Source organism: Podarcis bocagei (genome assembly GCF_964188305.1).
Source record: "Podarcis bocagei genome assembly, chromosome: 6".
Classification (NCBI taxonomy): Eukaryota; Metazoa; Chordata; class Lepidosauria; order Squamata; family Lacertidae; genus Podarcis; species Podarcis bocagei.
In genome coordinates, this window is record NC_138130.1 from 61054995 (window position 1) to 61074799 (window position 19805).

A 19805-nucleotide genomic window follows, 5' to 3' on the forward strand; every position below is an offset into this window, starting at 1 on the left:
ATATCTCTGTATAAATTAAGGTGAATGTAAAAACCATGCAGATTCTATGTGGATCTGAACATTCTACTTAATTATTGTAAATTTTTAATCTCCCTACTATTTAATCTATCAAGCTCTAGCTTTCAATACTAATTGCTTGTAATTAGTCTTTATTCTCTTAGTGGGTGTTATGTAGGCAAGAGATAGTCAAATACATAATTTATTTACCCACTAATATCTGAGTGATCCCTGAGATGGTTGATATGTGATACAGTTCTGTGATGGAATAGATGTAAATAACTTGGAGTTAACGTTAAAATAAAACTTATTGTCATGATTCAACTTTCTGTCAAGGCCACAGTCTCAGAATTGAGGTCCTAAAGTTATAAAAGTTTATTTTAGTTATTTGTATCCTGCCCTTCAGATAAACTTTCTCATACTTTCTGGAGTGTGAAGAGTCCTATTGCACCATACTGCAGTTCTTGTAGTGTGGACTCGAACCTCAGCAACTCCATTTGATAATTCCAGTAGTTAGTGGGGTCATCCGTGAGGATCCAATGTATACTGGCAGTTGTTCCAGTTCTGAAATTCCTCGGTATGCCACTATGATTATCACTCACACCTGCAGCCTGTATTTGTCCAACTTAGGTTTAGACCTCCTTGCCACCTTGTATGGTTTATTAGAGAACAGAAGAAGATCCTGTCTAGGGAGAATGACTATACTGATGCCTTGAATGCTGCATCTAACACAATGTGAGATTATGGGAACTATAGATGCTCTTGGTAAGTGGAACTTTGATTAGTTAGCAGAGAACACTTTCACCATTGCTGTATTATGTTGGGCACAAGGAACAACAGCACAATGCAACCCTCAAGCCTCATTGTCTGAATCGTCACTGGGAAAACATTTTGATAGTGGGCCAGCTAATAAATTGTGAAAGCCAATACTAAAGATGGATGTGATTGTCTAAATATGTTCACTTGGCAGATAAAGAATAATTTTGCCTCCCAGTTGACTCTGTGGCATCACTCTTGAAAGAGGATAGCAAGAGATAAGTAGCTTTATTACGTCATTCATTTGGTTTTTCTCATAAGAATTCATGCATACTTCAGCATTGACCCCACACAACTGTGTTTGCAAACCTGTAGTAGTAGTAATCATAATAACAGCAGCAGCAGCATTTGTAAGCCACTTTTAAGTTCTGTGACTGTTGGCTCTGTTGCTCCATTCATAGACATGTATACATCTAATATTTTAAAGGACAAATGTGCATTACTCTTGTACTTCAAAACCAGACAAATATAAGTAGGTAAGCATATGGCAAGTTTAACAAACTATGGACTGATGTAGTTTATTAGCCACTGAAAAACTGTTATTAAATGGAGCTTTTTTATATAGTTAAGCGTACATTAAGAAAATACAAAATGTATAATTTAATGTGAGAGAATTCCATCTCTTCCTTTTAACTAATGATTTAGTAACACTGGCAAAATGTCAACTCTCCTCTGAACAGGAGCTGGTGAAATATGTAAAACTTAAAGAAATGTAAAATGACAGAGGTTTCTTATTAAAAGAATATTGATTTACTTTAAGTTCCTTTAATTGCTTTGTAATATTTAATGTTTAAAACTTAAAAGTGATGAGATAGGAAAAATTCAAAATAATTGCACAGTTGTAAAAATGGCAACTTATTGAAAAGCATGAACTGCATGGCTCCTACATAATACTTTCTCTCATTACTACAGTGTTTATATGTGGCAGCAAAAAGCATGGTATATCACAAGTGGAACACCTGAATACATCTAATAAAATGAAAAATTTGATCTATTCTAGTTTAGAGAAGATGAAACTGAAATAACAGCCTTTTATAGCTTGGTGAACCACAACAGTATAGATCCAACTAGACGTCTTATTCTTTTATTCTTTGACAATAGGTGGACAGTGCCATTCAATTAAAGTTAGGGCTAATGACTTAGCAGTCAAAAAGCTATGTAATACAAACCTAATGCTCCATAACACACTAGTGATTGCAGTAGATTTGCAGTGGTTTACCACTAATACAGACGTTTCAGATTTGTGACATTTCCATTTCTTTTCTGTGAATAAAGTCAGTTATCAGAGAATGAGCATTTGCAAACATGGCGGGCTTGGAAAACAATTTGAATCCCGCATACATTTGCAAAAATATTTGTCATCCCTTCTCACATCTTCCAGCTCACCCCTACTAACAGCACACAGCATATTTCCCCCGATTGTATTAGCAATGATGAAACATAAATGCTCATAGTGAAACACAGGGCAATTGAGGGGTTCAAACTGGCAGGTTGCTGTGTATTTTATTTCTTTCCTCAACGTCATAGAAATTCTAGTTCAGAGACTCAAGTCTTATGGGAGCTCTTCTCCATCTGTTATATTTCCCAAGCTGAGCCTTTTTTAAATAAATCATCATTATGATAACATGCTGCATTTTGCCTTGCTGTCTATCTCGGCTCTTGTTTGTAAAGGGCTGGGAGGATTGGCAGGGGAAGGGAGAACTTGGAAGCTTCTTGGACACCTAGAAAAGTGCCAGAGGTGTTCTGGGCACTGAAAAGGCATGCTCACAAAACCCCAGTGGATCTGAAAAGCAGGCAGGGTGGTGTTCTGGTATTCCAGGAGTGCAGCATAACAAGGGGGAGGGGGATGGTGGGGATAGAACAGTGCATTGACCTTTTGGATTTTCTAGCAAAGAACCATGACTGTTGTTTCCTTGTTTCTTGGCTATACTAACTGGGAACTACAGAAATGAACTCTTTTTCCCTAATGTCAGCCATTCTGAGTATCAATCCTATCTTTGGCATCACCCAGTCACTCCCATAATTTAGTAGGCTTATGTCACTTGCCTTCTTGCTGATTTTTGTACTTTTACTGTTACCCCCAACTCCTATCTTACTGTAGTGGTGCTTCATCAATACGCCATAATTTTATTAAAATAACAGACTATCATGGCCCAGGAGCCTTACCTATTCCTTCAGTCAGAATACAACTCTGAACCCCTGAAGCCCAAAGGAGGCAAACTCAGAGGCTTTTTTGCAGGATGAGCTACCAAAGACAGGCATTCACCCCTAATTCCAGTGTAGTTCAGTTCTGCCCCAAATGATTCCTTCCCTCAAACAACTAGCACTTCAAAAGGACTCTCTTTTACCACTGCACCAACCCCACATCACATTTCAATTCTGCTGAAGTGCAGGTCTCAATAGAATGCAGCCCTTTTAACTTCCAAGCAAGGTCACTCCAGGGAGGTTAGATTCAATCACACCTCTGTTATGTAAAAGTAGGATGGGGGGCATTTTGAGCATTAGGGTTTCATTTCTTCATGGACAACCTTCTGCGGAGGCCACATGCTGGAGGTGAATGAAATCAGACGTGAAAGCAGAAAGAACAATGGCTGTGGTTCTTACCTTTGTACAGTGGGTTATATTCGAACTATGCAAAAACCAGAGGTTTCTACACAAGCGTGTACACACCAGCATCATTGCAGGCATGCACAAGGTATTACAGAACAAGGACACATTTTAGCCAGGCAAAAACTGTCAGGGAGGGTTTGGCCTAAGAGCTAAATAGAGAGGTTAGAGGAACATTTGACATCCGGGCCTGATGTGTTCAATGCCTTATGTGGATAGCATTAGTCAACTCCAGACAAGTGCTGAAGCAACACTTCCAGCTACTTTCTTCTCAGTGAGTCAGAACTGACATCTTTCACTTTGGGTACTGTCCATGGTCCTGATTTCCAGGTGTCTGACTTGAAGCACCTTGTTATGTCTGGCTACAATATCCCTTCCTACTCGACAATTTTAGTTGATGGATCTAACATGTAAGAGGAGAAAAATCTACAGGTGGTGCAGTGTGTGTGTGTGTGTGTGTGTGTGTGTGTTGGGGGCAGGAGGAATCTAAGGCATAAGGCAATGTTAAGAAACCTTAACAGTGAACTAAACTGAATGCCAAGTTTTTAAGAAGATAACAGGGAGATGTCACATATATCTGTGAATTATACCTTTAAAGTGTTTGTAAAAAAGTAAAGTGACAAATACCTTGGCCATCATTTAATGACAAACAGTATATCATAGAAACTAATATTTCCTAAATTATATGTTATGCCATAAATATGTCTATTTTAAAACTCATTTTCCAAAGTGATGAATGTTTTTGATAAGTGAAATTGAGTATGTAGTAGATTATTACATTTTATTTAAAAATGAATTATGACTTCGCCAATGTGTGTTCTTCAGTAATGTCAACTGAAACTAAAATTGCTGGTTGATATTTGTTCACAACACTCATTCTGAAATGCATGTTATTTTATAATGATCAGTTTGTACTCAAATATGTCTAACATGAAGTGCAATTAAACTGTTATATATTATTCAGAAGAAAGGGGATAAAATTTGTGGGAAAGTGTGAGTTGTTTCATGTTTTAATCTGAATTTTGTAATCCAAAAACTGAGTGATATATGTTTGAGATGTAGCGCCAGGTCCTCATGTCTGAGATGGAATATTATCAAAACCAGCTTTTTCATTCCATCTTTCATGTGGTAAAAATCTTCACATAGCTTCAATGGTCTGACACTTCCTGGTGTCTTTACAACATGGTAACTTGTGTTTTTACCATGCTTAGGACTTAAATATAATAAATAAATAAATAAATATTTATTTTAAGAATTGTATACCTTGCTTTTCACTATGCATCTGAAAGCAGTCTTCAGGAAAATAAAACATTCAATGGTGGAATTGACGTCCCGGGGGATTTCCAAAATGTGGCACTTTGTCCTGGATCTTAGGCAAGTCAGTTGAAAAATTTGGGATTTGTCTTTAAAAGAAAGCTCTACAATTTTGGTGTTTCCTTTTTTAAAAAAAGCTTTGGTTTTTACTTTTTGAAATATGGCAACGCTATGCAAACTTAAAACTTAAGCAGAAACCTCAGAAAATACAAAACATTTGAAGAATGTTCATAGTACAAATGTCCCCTGAAATAAAATCATTTATTTGAGACATAGCGTTTGTCTGAAACTTAGCAGAGATAGCACTTGCCTGATTTCTGGTGGGAGAGAATTCCATAGTTTTGGGTCCACTACACTAAATGCATGACTCCTCATTGACATGAGTTGTATTTGTGATTGAACAGTGCCTCCTCAGATTTTCTAAGTAATTGATTGGGCACACAAGGTAAGGCAATCCTTAAAGCATCCTAGACTGATGTAGATTTGATTGATTGATTGATTGATTGATTGATTATTTAATTAATTTCTATACCATTTTAATTTATTAAAAATGTTTCTAAGCAGTGTACAGAAAACTGACACAACAACAGACAACTTAAACAGAATATTACAAAAATACACAATTACATATAGAAATATTCTGACCTAACTTCCTGCTTAGCCTCTGGGTACTCACCCAGGGTCCAGACAAACTCAGCTCACCCACAAAAGGCTCACAAGAAGAAGAATTCCTGGAAACAGCAGACCTCACTGTAGTCTCTCACTCTAGACTTGCTTTTTATGGGCAGACTCAAGGTGGATGTTACTTCTTCAGGCTGCCCACAACTGTGTCCCATTCAATTGCACACCCACAATTCAACACCCACTTCAGGTACAGCAGGTTTGTTGAGTTTCTCAGATGTCCAAAAGATGGCAAGAGGGCCCACCTCTGCTCACAGCTCTATCTTCACCCTCTGTCCTTTCCTCCTCCTCCTCCGTCATAAATGTGAATAAAAAAGGACGTCTGGGAAGATTCAAAAGCTCACATTGTTATTGTAGCTTCTTTAGATAGCCAGTTTCATCATACCCTTAGAAAGTTACTACCCTACTGATAGAATTTTAAGTCACTGAGTTTCTCAGAGAAGTCTGTAACAAGTAATGCCCTGCTCTCGGCTGCTCTCCCAAATCCACATTTCCAAGGACCTGCACCTGCTTACACAGCACTGGCTTCAGGCACCAGTTGGCAGACCAACTCTGTGTTACAATGATCATAGAATCATAGAATCATAGAGTTGGAAGAGACCACAAGGGCCATCGAGTCCAACCCCCTGCCAAGCAGGAAACCCCATCAGAGCACTCCTGACATATGGTTGTCAAGCCTCTGCTTAAAGACCTCGAAAGAAGGAGACTCCACCACACTCCTTGGCAGCAAATTCCACTGTCGAACAGCTCTTACTGTCAGGAAGTTCTTCCCAATGTTTAGGTGGAATCTTCTTTCTTGTAGTTTGGATCCATTGCTCCGTGTCCGCTTCTCTGGAGCAGCAGAAAACAACCTTTCTCCCTCCTCTATGTGACATCCTTTTATATATTTGAACATGGCTATCATATCACCCCTTAACCTCCTCTTCTCCAGGCTAAACATGCCCAGCTCCCTTAGCCGTTCCTCATAAGGCATCGTTTCCAGGCCTTTGACCATTTTGGTTGCCCTCCTCTGGACACGTTCCAGTTTGTCAGTGTCCTTCTTGAATTGTGGTGCCCAGAACTGGACACAGTACTCTAGGTGAGGTCTGACCAGAGCAGAATACAGTGGCACGATTACTTCCCTTGATCTAGATGCTATACAATGATGCTATACAATGATGTCTGCAAGCATTACATGAAAGTTGGCAACATTAACCCTGTCATGTGGGACTCTCACGCAGACGACTACAGTGCCTGAAGACAGTCAGGCCATGTATCCACAGCAGTGTCCAGAAGAGGAATGACCACTCGGAGGAGTGTAGAGGGAAGAAACGCTGTGATATGCCTGTATCAGTACAACCAGACACCTTTACCTGCCCCATCTGCAACAAAACATCCTTCCCGTATTGCTCTCTATAGCCATAGCAGACATTGTTAACTCTCTAATGGCAGATGGATGCCAATCAAAGAAACATATATAGGGAGAATAAATGTAACCAATGACACCAGAAAAATGCTTGGAGTAATAGAGGAAAAGAAATAGGAATGAGGATGATGCTAAAAAGCAGTTTGCAAATGTGTGCTTTGTTGCTGAAATCCACACAATAATAACTATGGCAGTGGTTAGATTTATAGATGCATAGAAGGTGTCAAAGACAATATTGCAGTGTTTATTTCAGGATCAGATGTTAATAATAAAAAGTTGTCAACCAAAATACATTGAATTTCATTTATTTCAGACTGTTGACTCCAGAAGCTCTATCGCAGGTTAGGTGGCATTTTATTATATAGAATAAAAATTTTGTGACCTAAGTGTTTACTTAAGTTTCCTATTTTTAAGAAGAAAACCCACCAGCCAATAAATAATGTTGTAAACACATAGACTTCTGTAATCTTTCTCTAATTATTTCTGCAGTGGAAAGCTAGATTTTACAATCATGGAAATATTCTTCAATTTCTACTACTTTCCGTGTTGTCTGAGATTTCCCTGTAAAGTAAATACAGAACAATATCTAATTTGTTTTTGGCTGTGGAAAATCTTACTTTGCTGTTCTTGGGACATGAGTATACTCATGCCACATGATTATAGCAATGCAGAAAAAGTAGAATAAACTCTGCTGCCATCTAGAAGACTTTGAAACAGGGAATGTCTTTGGAAAGAGGGCAACCATTTGCCTATTAGATATCCAGAAAGTCAAACAAATGGTATTCCAGCATGTAATGAATTACCTTTGGAACTTCCACATTAAACCTGCAGTGGGTAATCGACAAATGCTCCTGGCAGGCCAGGGTGTTACATCTAGTGCTTACAATATTTCTGGTATTATTCAGGTTTTGGTTCTCAACTGAATAGTGTGATCCCTCCAGCACAGAGGTGCCCCTCAGCCTCTTCACAAGGTAGATCTGGTATCTGAGATACTGGGCAGGGCAATAGATAAATGACCACAATGACTCAAACTCTGATTAGAGCACTAGCTCTCTGCAAACAGGCACTAGCTGCAATTTCCCTAGTTATAGTATAAAATAAAACTAAAATTATTTATTTATTTAATGAAGCAATTTTCACAACTAACTTCAGGTGCAATGAAAAATGATTCTCCTGACCAATGACTTTTTGTACCCTAAGATATTTCTCTCAAACTTTTTTTTCTACATTTTGTCTTGAGGGGAGGAAAATAGATTTATTCTGCAGAATGCCTAGACTTTTGGCACATTTGTACATTATTCAGGTCTCCTGCATAATTTTTTTATCATTTCATGACAGCTGTTCTCTAACCTGCCTTGTTATTCTTGAATAGTAAGTTCTGTGTTTTCTGAGCAGAAGAAGTGCTGTGCTTTCTGGGAAATTTGTTTTGTCTCTATCTGATTTGCAATTAGTGAAAACATTGTAAATTAACTTCAGATTATTTGCTTCATCCTGTTGATATTAAAATAGTTTTGTTATGATATAGTTTTAACACTACAAAATGCTCTGCTCTAACCATCACGCTACACTGTATTGAACTAGAGCTACCTGAGCAACTGTGCGTTCTTCATATTGCTTATCAGTAGCAAGCAATGGCTATAAATAGCATTAAGCAAAGAGGGGTTAAATAGCATTTCAGTCAAGGTGAGACATAGCTGTAAGGTAAATAGTTGGTGGATAAAACATTATTTTATTACATACACACAAACACACACGTCTGTCATAAGTGCATTTCATCTTTAAAATGTTTGCTTCTCAGGAATAAATGTGCACAAGTAAGATTTGTGCATTTCAGAAGTGGTGCTGTATATTGCTGTAGGACTAACAGCAGGCCAAATTGAATGCACCAATGGGATTGTGCATAAGTTACTATAGCCCTGGGGCTCCAGACTCTGATATGCATTCCCCTTTTTATAGTTTGTGTAGAAGTTGAAGTATTATATTAATAAGTTGCTTACACTCTTCATAGGTTCAACAAGTTTTTAATTCTTCCTGCAATTCCATAGGTAATATTGGGGGGTTTACCCTGTGTGCTGTGGTAACAGAACGGGAAGCATTATACATTTCTGAATTACTGAATGCAAAAGTTGAATTAAATTTGGCATGAAGCATGTAATACTAGTGAAATATTTAACCAAAACTTAAGATTTTGGTTCACAGAACAATTATGAGTGGAAATATGCAAGGAAAGTTCTGGATAAAGATATGCAGATACTAAAACCCTGTAGCAAGGTTGAGGAAACTTTTTATAAATGAGGGCCACATTTTGTTATGGGAAAACCTTCCAAGGGTCACATGTCATTGGAGGAAGGGCCAAGGGCAGAAGTAGGTGGAGGAACAAATAGTTTACCTTTCTTTCTACAGAACTAATATACCCATATATATCTTCCATCCAGGCAACCAAAAGGCATTACCAAAGTTCAATGACACATTCCAGCCAGGCAAAAACACTTGAGGAAGGTGTTGAGTAGGACTGCTGAGGGGTATGGCCTGGAAAAAGTCCAGTGGGCCTGACAGAGAGTATTTGGGCCCTCTGGGTTTCCTACCCATGCCCTATATGTTCAATGAACATAAGGCACAGGGTATAATTCTGTAGGTTCTGGTATCTGAGGCTACAACTGTTTCTTTCTGGGAGTAAGTCACACTGAACTCAGTGGAACTCAATTCTGAGTGCACATGTATAGAATTGCATTATATAGTTAGTACTCACATGTGGATGTCAACAAACAGAACAGATTTCTGCTGAAGCAGACTATCCCTTCTTCCCCTATCCTCTGCTCCAGGGGTTGGATGGGCTGTCCACAACCTGTTCCTCACTGTAAATGCAGGCGCCTTCAGCTTACCTGAATAACAAAGGGTTAACCTACTATTTATGGAATAATAGGAGTCAGCTGCAAGCTTTTCTTTCATATAAATAATGGGTCTAGCACAAATTGCATGTTTAAGACACTGAAATTTAAAGATTGGACATCTCTGACGAAGTTTTTAAAAAATATTGATCATTTTTGTGTTTCAGATTAAATACAGTGACAATGTATTGTGGTTTACAATCTGACCCACTTTTAAAATAAATGTCAGATTGCAAAGACTTAGATTGCAGCCTATGACATACAGACTATCTACTGGCTGAGTGTATCTTCAAGCATCATAACTGAAAATGGAACTTTCCAGATTACTTTAAATTAAATTGATTAATAATACATCATGTGGTAATGAATTTTTCATGGTTTGGGAGCTAATGTTCTCAATTATTTAGCAATGCAAAATGTAGGAAATTCGCATACAAACAGCACACAGGAGCTGATCCGTGAACAATTCCCCCAAACCAAAATGATAAATGACCTGATTCTTTGAACTTTTTATTTTGCCTTCTGAAAGATTGTCAACATATTAGAGCCTCCAAGGTAGCTTCCTCCAAAATACTATTGGTTGCACATTCAGGGCCTGCTAAATAGATGCAGCTTTGTAGTCTAAATGCATGGATAAGATTATTGTGTCAAGAAGAGAGATTTATATTTGTTAGGCACTGGAACAAACTGGGCCTGTACAAAAGTGACAAGCTCCACTTCAGCTGGGATTCAAAATGGTGGCAAATGAGCTTTTAGACTGAAAGCCAACAGGAGCTAAGGAGGGTCCAGTTTGGGTCAAAGGAATATAATAAAATTAATGAAGCTTCAAATGGGAGAGGTATGGAGCTAAGCATTGTGAGTATAGGGGTTACAGGATAGCAATTCAGAGTGGTCAAAACACCGCAGGTCAAAACATAAGCGCTGGAGACACTTGAAGAAAGAGACTGTATTATGTGCTATTTATATGCTAATTATATGCTAATTCTAGAAGCCTCTGGGTCATAGGAGCCAACTCCTAGGGGTCAAGGTGCCTTTGCCCTCCCCCCAACCATATAAAATGTTTGCAGGAGCCAGGCCTCTGCAAGGTTGATTGGCCTTGCCATTCAAATGGTGTGCATGCGCTGCATCTTTTGATCAAATATGCATGACAGGGCTTACCTGCCCTTTCCCCCCAATATTTTTATTCAAGTTGGCACCTTTGCTCTGAGTCAAGATGGGTAAACTAGAGTGCTTGGTTTTAGAGGATGGGACTGATATAATGTTGTTTTTTCAAAAAAAAATATTCATTTTATAACATAAATAAAAAACACAAACATAAAAGACAAACAATATTAACAAATTCTTGTCATGGCCTTATTTTTCTAAACATTGTTAAGTGGGCTTCCCCAAGTCCCACCTATCTGATTTTCATTTTACTTCATCTTTAGCAGTTTACATATATCATAATTTCCAACCAACTTTTTTTTTAATCACACTTAAAATAACTTCACATTTTATTACTTACAAATAATACTATTTTAAAATACCCTATCTTCTACTTCTAACCCTACAGCCTATATCCACTTCCAAAGCTATTCTAAGGTTTAAATACTAACATATTTTTTCAAATATTCCTTAAACTTCTTCCAGTCTTCTTTCACCATCTCTTCTCTCTGGTCTTGGAGTCTCCCGTCAGTTTAGCAAGTTCCATATAGTCCATCATCTTCATCTGCCATTCTTCAATAGTTGGTAAATCTTGTTTCTTCTAATTCTTTGCTAACAATATTCTCGCAGCTGTTGCGGCATACAGAAAAAAAGTAACATCCTTTTTGGGGATTTCACCCCCCCCCCCCCAGGGACTGATATAATGGACATTATGGAAACTTGGTGGAATAAAGAGAACCAGTGGGACATAGTTACATCTGGATATGAACCCTATAGGAAGAACAGGGATGGGCATACTGGAAGTGGTGTCACTCTGTATGTCGAAGAGGGCATTGAGTCCAGAAAGCTAGAAATACCGAAAAGGGGCACATTCCTCCACAGAACCATTGTGGGTGGTGATACTAGGCCCCAGAATGCTCAGGGAGATCTTGAGGTGATGAGTGAAATCAAGGGGTTGTCTAAAAGAGGAAAAGTGATAGTGATGGGTGACTTTAGCTACCCTCACACAGAATGGCTATATATTCTAGTCATGTGTTCCAGAGGTAAGATTTATGCCAGGACAGTGGACCAGACAGGTGTTTAGGAATATTATGTGGTTTGAAATGGGATAAATAGGAATCATATTCTATAAGTAAATGGAATTTATTGTCTGGATTATGCATATTAGTTGACATAGTAGCACTGAATAACATTAATATTCTGTTGTTGGCTCTTCTGTTTATACTCAATATAAATACCTTATTGTTGTCTTCCTTAATACAGCATGATTATCAAATTAAATATATGCTTGTTGTCTTGACTCTCTTCCCCCCTTTCAATTTCAGATAATGACTTAAGATTGGATCCTTAACTCATGATACTGAATTCTTAATTCAAAATATTGCTTGTTGTATTTTAAATAATGGTGAAGGAAAAATTATTTCCTTATATAGAAATTACCAGAAGTTAGGAAACTTGGGTTTGGTGATATCATCAACATGTGTGCTACCTTTCTCTCTCCCAAAACCACCACTATCCCTTTCAGACTTGGACAAATGAACACTTACATATTGCTATTGTACATCATCTTAAAACTGACATCTTTTGATTTTTCTGTGTTATTATTTCATATCATCCTTGGCACTATCAGAGCACATCTAGTAAATGTGGTCAGCAGAACTGAAAACATAGCCTTTAGGAAGAAGCAGGAATTGATGAGAAAATGAGGCTTCAGGGAACAGAATAATAAGGTAGGTTGCAATATGCTTGTGGTAAAACTTAGTGTCAACAAACCTGGAGTTCTTCCACCATCTTTTGAAGAACAGCAAGCAGTTTTTCAGTAAGAACATTAAGAAAGCTCTGTTTCATCTGACCGGTGACCTAGTCCAGCAGCCTGTTTTCACAGTGGCTGGCCTATCAGAAGCCCACAAAAAGAACGTTATTGCAACAGTACTGGATGCATATATATGAGTCTTGTCTTTCATACATCCTAATATGATTGTGTTAGAAAAATATGAGCCTGTAATAGTTATCTATGAAAACAAATGTCAGAATTTGCTTTTTCAGAAATGATTTCCCCCAGTTTCTCAGATCTTTCTATTGGAAAATTAGAGTTGGCTCTAACTCTCATGAAAGTTGGAATACAAATGTGAAGGGACTTGGTGCCCCTCTCTCCTCACTATGCCAGCTCTCCTCACTATCAACTATCAATGTTTCCAAGCCTACCCTTTGAGAAAGTTGCCATCTTCAGATATCTTAAGGGCTGTCACATGGAGGATGGAACAAGCTTATTTTCTCCTGCTGTGGAGGGTAGGACTTCAATGGCAGTTACAGGAAAGGAGATTCCAACTAAACATCAGGAAGAACTTTCTGACACTAAGAGCTGTTAACTGTGGAATGGACTCCCTCAGGATGTGGAGGTTTTTAAGCAGAGGTTGGATGGCCATGTGTCATGGATACTTTAGTTGAGATTCCTGCATTGCAGAAGTTTGGAGTAGGTGACCCTTGGCTTCCCTTTCAACTCTATGATTCTATGAAAGTTGGATACATTCTCCACGAGTCCAGGCAGTAGTGAAAAATCATCCAGGCCTCAAAGCTGGGACTTCTGGTACAAGGAGGAGTCTCTACTAATTCCATCCCCCTAAAAGCTGTCTTGTTTATATCCCAGAACAAGACTCAGATGCAGATACTGCAGTATATTTTCTGGCAGGTCTGGGTCTGATCTTTCACAGGATAAGAGAGCACCTGGGAACCCCAAGTATACTTGAGTTCCATGATTAAAGAAAGGCAGAATGTGGATGTACTAAATGAAAATGGATGAATGAATGGTCATTGTGAGTGCAAGAGTCTTAACCTGGAATAGCACCAAGCATAAACCAACTAATGTGAGTCTGATACAAATAAAACCTTAATTAACTTGCTTGAGTTAATCAATATTGCAAATTGATCCAGGGGCCTTGCACATCAATTGCAACCACCTCACTGCCTTCATGAGTGAAGATGAAATAGCATATTATACATGGTGTCCACAGTCTTGACAATTGAATTTTTTTATTAACCCAGTTGACAACAAATGGTGCATGTTGACTCATCCTACAGAGTAATAGCATTGAAGTTGTTTTCATAATACAACATAGGTGTTTACTCATATAAAACTATGAGATGCTTAACAATAGGAATTGTAGAACACAAGAGCAGGATGAAGTATAAAAACTAGCTCAATATTATTTGTAATTTCACAGTCCTGAGTGTTAGATCAAAGATTACCACTATGTGCCACAGATAACACCTGCTCTTCTTCTCATGCTAATAGAACCCCCCATTATAGCAAATTACTAAGAGGCACAATGACAGATATTATATTACTATTTCACAGAAAGTGATGTTGCTTTAGGAAGTGGGGAATTGGAACCTCCTTAGGGGTACATATTCTGTATGATTTAGCTAACACAGGGAATCATGAAGCTCGGAGCCCTTTGAATTGTACTTAATGGTTACCCCTGGTGTCCTGCGAGGATCTAAATAATGGGGCATTCATTTGATATTCATTGTGGTGCCACTGATCGTAATGGTCTCATTTATTATTAATGGACATGTAGCAGGGTGTTAAAAGACCTGTTGTAGCGTACATACAGAAGAGGGACTCTGCAATGGAAATATTCAAATCAGTATCAGAGGAGAAAGACTTCTTTACTGTGCTCTGCATTATTATTAGAGCATTCGTCAAAAATAATGGTCGTACATTCCATGAGACCTAAGCTGCATAAATAATACTATGGTGTCTCAATCTTCCATAACAAATACACACACACACACACACATATATTTTAAAAGTTCCCATTATGATCAGTGATTGCTCTTTTGAATATGTTGAGGAAGCTTTGTATATGCGTGTGAAAGAACAAATTTTCATAGCATTGATATTTTTGTCATCCATTTCAATGTGAGTTTCGCTATCCTTATTCTTTGTTGTTGCTGCATGAACATATCAATATCATATTCCAAACCTTTCTATTTTAATCCAGGGTAGTAAAGTGTAAGGACTTTCACAGGTGGTTCACGTAGCCTCAATATGAGCTGTCAGTGGACTATAACATGATTCATCTAATTCTGTGATTCTCTGTTTCCCATTAAGTTTTTGAGAATATTGCATTATTCCACTATAATGTATATTCAGGCACTTGCTTGGAGATATGAATTCTGTATCTGTGATCAGGGGCATACATACAACTCCCACACCCCTCATTTCCTTGTGTGCATCACCCCACAAGTTCAGTCCCCAACCACCTCCTTGTTCAGGCCTGCAATGAATTTTTACTCATGCTTGCACCAGTTGAAACTCCTGTAGACTTTCTCCACTCAACACAAGTATGGGCAGGGACTGATGAGGGTGGATGAAAACATTTCAAAGTGCAGAGTGTTTGTGTGCTCAGATAAATGTTTGGCTGTGCCTTATGTATCAGCTGTATGTTAAATGGAGAATAAGTCTGTTATGGAGGAGCTATCAACTGCTACTCACCATGTGGCTATGCTCTGCCTTCACAGTAAGAGGCACTAATGCTTCTGAATACCAGTTGCTGGAAACCATGGGGTGCAGGTGCTCTTGTGCAGGTTCCCTACAGGATTTGGTTGGCCACTGTGATAATAGGTTGCTAGACTAGGGAGTAAGCCCCACTGAACACAGTTTCAGGATTGTGCTTTATGCTGAAACTAAAGCTCGTGACTAAATATTACTTGAAATTATTGCTGTGCAACCTCCCAAATATTTTTCCAAACTAAATTGTGAGAAAAAGCAATTAAGGCTTGAGAGTCTGCCAGCCTATCCTATTTATAATGAAGCTGCTAAAAAATTTTAGGGCTTTTGTAAACTTTGAAATGAACTCATTATCTGTCTTCACAAGATTCAGTTTAACGTTGCCAAATAATTTTAACAATACCACGTGGACTCCATTAAAAAAGGAGGTCTTGCTGCTTGCAGATGAAGTCCATCTTGTTTTTCTTTTCCATCCTAGTCTCCCTCTGGATTGTGAGAGGATTGTGGAGAAATGTTGTTGTTTTTTTAATTAAACAGCTATCAGAGTACTGGTTATATTTCTATGCAGCTGTTAATACAGTGCAAGATACTGAATTATTCTTAAGTGAAACAGATATTAACCCATACAGTAAGCCCACAACTTACATGGGCATTATGTTCCATGGATCGTGCCAAAAACCAAAATCACATATAGTTGAAATACATTGAGTTCAATGGCAGGTGGAATTACCAAACCCATTTTTCCAGAAACCCCACTCGTTTTAATTTATTTATTTATTTATTGCCATACACATAAAGCTGAATGTGCATAAGTTAAATGTGCATAAGTTGCAGTCTTACCGTACTTGGGCAGCTTACTACATATGGTTCAAAGAATCATGCTGTACTCCATATTCTGTAGTGCAAGGATGAGGAACCTTGGGCCTGGGGCCAAATATCACCCTCCAGCTCTTTCTGTCAGACCATTGGGACTCTTCCCAGGCCACACAAGCTCCCAAGTCGCACTTCTCACAGCTTTGCACACTCCTAGAATGTTTTTGCCTGCCTGGAATGTGTCCTTGAACTCTGATAATGCTTATTGCTTGCCTGGATGGGAGACAGAGAAAGAAAGAGAGGGGAGCAGGAGAAGGAGAGCTTAGTGCACAAAATGTAATTTTTGCATTCATTGCTCTGCCCACTTTTGCCCCTGGTCCCACTTTCCACTGGAATGTGCCCCAAGAAAGTAACCCAGAAAGGAATGTAGCCCTGAGGCTGAAAAAGCTTTACCCACCCAAGCTGTGGCATGACAATCTAGTGCATGAATCTTCAACCTTTTCAGACCCAGGACCCACTTTCAACCCAAACATACATCTGGGGACCCATTTCTTAATCCTTTGTTATATATATGCATGGTGGTAGTGCTCCTGTGGCAAGCCACCTTGGATTGGGCCATAACCCACTAGTAGGTCCCAACCCACCAGCTGAAGACTGCTATTCTAGCATATCAAATAGCTAGAAGGTAGGCAATTGCAGAGTACATAAATACTTTGTACATAACATGCCTTTGGCAGCTTCAAAGAGTGGGCAGGGGCTCTTGGGCAGTAGTCCATGGTGTGCAAACTGAAATTTTGCAAATATGTTCCAAAGTTCACTTGTGAAATGTTGGATAGCATGTAGGTTTTCCCTATATGTTCCAAAAACTTGTTAACATGTAGAGCTTGCTGGATCAGTTCCTACCCAACTATGGATTTTTATTTTTATTTTTAACTTTCATTCAGGCTTCCATTTTTTTGGCTTGCATTCTGTTTTCAAAATGTCTAAGTTCTTCTTAGGCCTGGATAGGCCCCAGACCCCTGATAATACATCTTTGAATAAAAAAATACCCATTGATCTCAGCATTTACCATTTCTTAAATAGATACTTCTAAAAGACTTCAGGCATCTTTCAACATACACATTTGACAAGTGCCATTTAAAAAATACTGCCACTCTAGCGTACCAACATGCTATGGCTTGGTAGTACCTAAACTATTCCACATCATGGTTTTTCATAGAATTGTATAACATTTATGAAACTTAATTCTAGAAAATTCAGGGATGCTTGACAAAAATAACCCTGACATCTTCTATAACATACCTGTATATATTTTGTATAACATATATATAGATATATCCAGTTCTGCCTTACAGTCATATAATATTTTATTTTTATTCAAGATACACATTTTTAAACATAGTGTTTTATTTTATAACCTCATTAAAAACAGTAAAAGTACCAACCTATCTAGAAAGTTTTGTTTTTAACAGCGCAGTCTGTTTTCTATTTGCTTAGGATAGATAGATGATAGATAGATAGATGATAGATAGATAGATAGATAGATAGATAGATAGATAGATAGATAGATAGATGAGAGAGAGGGGGGGTTGCCATATTTCAAAAAGTAAAAACCAGGAAAACCCTTAAAAAGGTCTGAGCACCATTAATTAACACAGGAAACCTGTATTATCTCTGCAGCCATCAATTAGATGTCAATCCCAAGGCTGAGAAGGGAGGGCTTCTCCAGTGGTTATGGAGTGAAAGGGATCATGAAAGAGATCTTGGAAGAAGGTCAAAAAATTAACAGCCTAATACGAATGAACTAGGATGTTGGGGATGGCAAGTTAATGGTCATTACACTGTGCTTGCAAGTGGGGAAGAAGCGAGAGGGAGAGCGGGTTCGGCATTCTACTGTGGTGAAAGGTCCAGGCTTCTGTTCTCAAAAAATATATTTACTCCTTCGCAACCTTAGGCGAGTTAAAGGCTGCCACGATTCCCGAGCTAAACGGTCCGTTTAAAGCAGCAGCAACAATATCACACACACAGTTTTTGGCACCTCGAAAGACTTTGGTGCAGACCTTTAAAGCCCTAAACGGCCTCGGTCCTGTATACCACCCACACCATTCAGCCTGGACACTGAGGTCCAGCGCCGAGAAGTGAGGTTATAGGGAACCAGGCAGAGGGCCTTCTCGGTAGCAGCACCTGCCCTGTGGAACACCCTCCCATCAGATGTCAAGGAAATAGGCAACTATCTTTTAAAAGATATCTGAAGGCAGCCCTATTTAGCGAAGTTTTCAATGTTTAATGCTGTATTGTGTTTTTAATATTCGGTTGGGAGCTGCCCAGAGTGGCTGGGGAAACCCAGACAGATGGGCGGGGTATAATCAATAAATAATAAATAATTATTAAATTATTATATAACACATTTGACTGTGAATGAGCTTTCGGGGTCCACTTTTCCAAAGTCCCCTCCAGCAGATTCATGAAGGGAGTAATCCTTAGGTCTGGTGATGGTTTGTGAAAGCTTGTAGAGGCGCTGTAATAAGTTTGATCATCCACTGCTTTCAGTGACTCTACTTTGATTATCGTTGGATAGAAACCACTTTTAACATGCCGAGACTCTTAATGTGCTTATGAATGTATGTATTTATATTTTTGTATTTGTATTTTTTATATTTTTTATCTTGTGAACTGCCCTGAGATTCACAAGGGTGGTATATAAATTTAATTAATAATAATAATAACCCCAAAGTTGTTGAGCTTTAAAAAAACAAACTCCAAAAACCATGATCTTTCAATTGACTTAGCAAAGATACAGGACAAAGTGCCACATTTTGGAAATTCCCCCCAGACGTCAACTCCGCCTTTGAAATCCCAGTAATGTCTAGGAAAATCCAGATATATGGCAGCCCTATGATAGATAGATAGATCACCCATCTACCTATCAACAGACTAATTAACTCAATGCAAAAAAGTATTTTAATGGCAAGAGCACAGGTTACAAATGTGTGATTTCATTTTTGTGTGTGTCATGATTCTATTTATAATTTCTTTCAGCTGAAGACCATGTTTTGCACTTGTGCTCAGACCTTTGGGCACAGCATGAAACCATTTATGCAGAGATGAAAAAAATAATATATAGTCCCATGCAGTTCATTGGCCTTTCTGACCTTCTGTAAGAGAATTCTGGGTAAAGGCAGCATGCCAAAAGTGATGAATAACTTTCCAGCATATGAGTTCAAAATAGACTAGTGCTATTATTTTTTGTCTCCAAAAGTTTGTATTATACCTTATCTCTTTTAGTCGTATTTCAACTGCTTTACTGCACTAATGTTCCACCTAACATACGAAGAAAAAAATACATTAGCAAGATTATTATGATATTCTGGATAAATTTATGAAATGATAAAAGATGCAGCAGATCCCATAGTAAAAATTTATTCAAATGTTTTATGAGATGCTGTGGTTTTTTTGTTTTTGCTTTTTAAAGATATTTTAGAATAACACATGAAGGTTGCATTCAGGTAGCATTTTATTTTGCTTGTTAATATATCCTTACCTGAGAATTTCTGCATTTTATGTGATATTTCATATGCCATAAAAGACACTTCTGGGAATTGAGCAGAATCTTATGGAAGTTTACCTT

At 38.3% G+C, this 19805-nt stretch overlaps 1 protein-coding gene across 17 annotated transcripts in view; it reads left to right on the forward strand.

Annotated features, from left to right (window-relative positions):
- The window catches only part of ROBO2 (roundabout guidance receptor 2), an 839550-nt gene that overhangs the window by 58340 nt on the left and 761405 nt on the right, over positions 1–19805 (forward strand). The gene's annotated exons all lie outside the window — the stretch shown is intronic.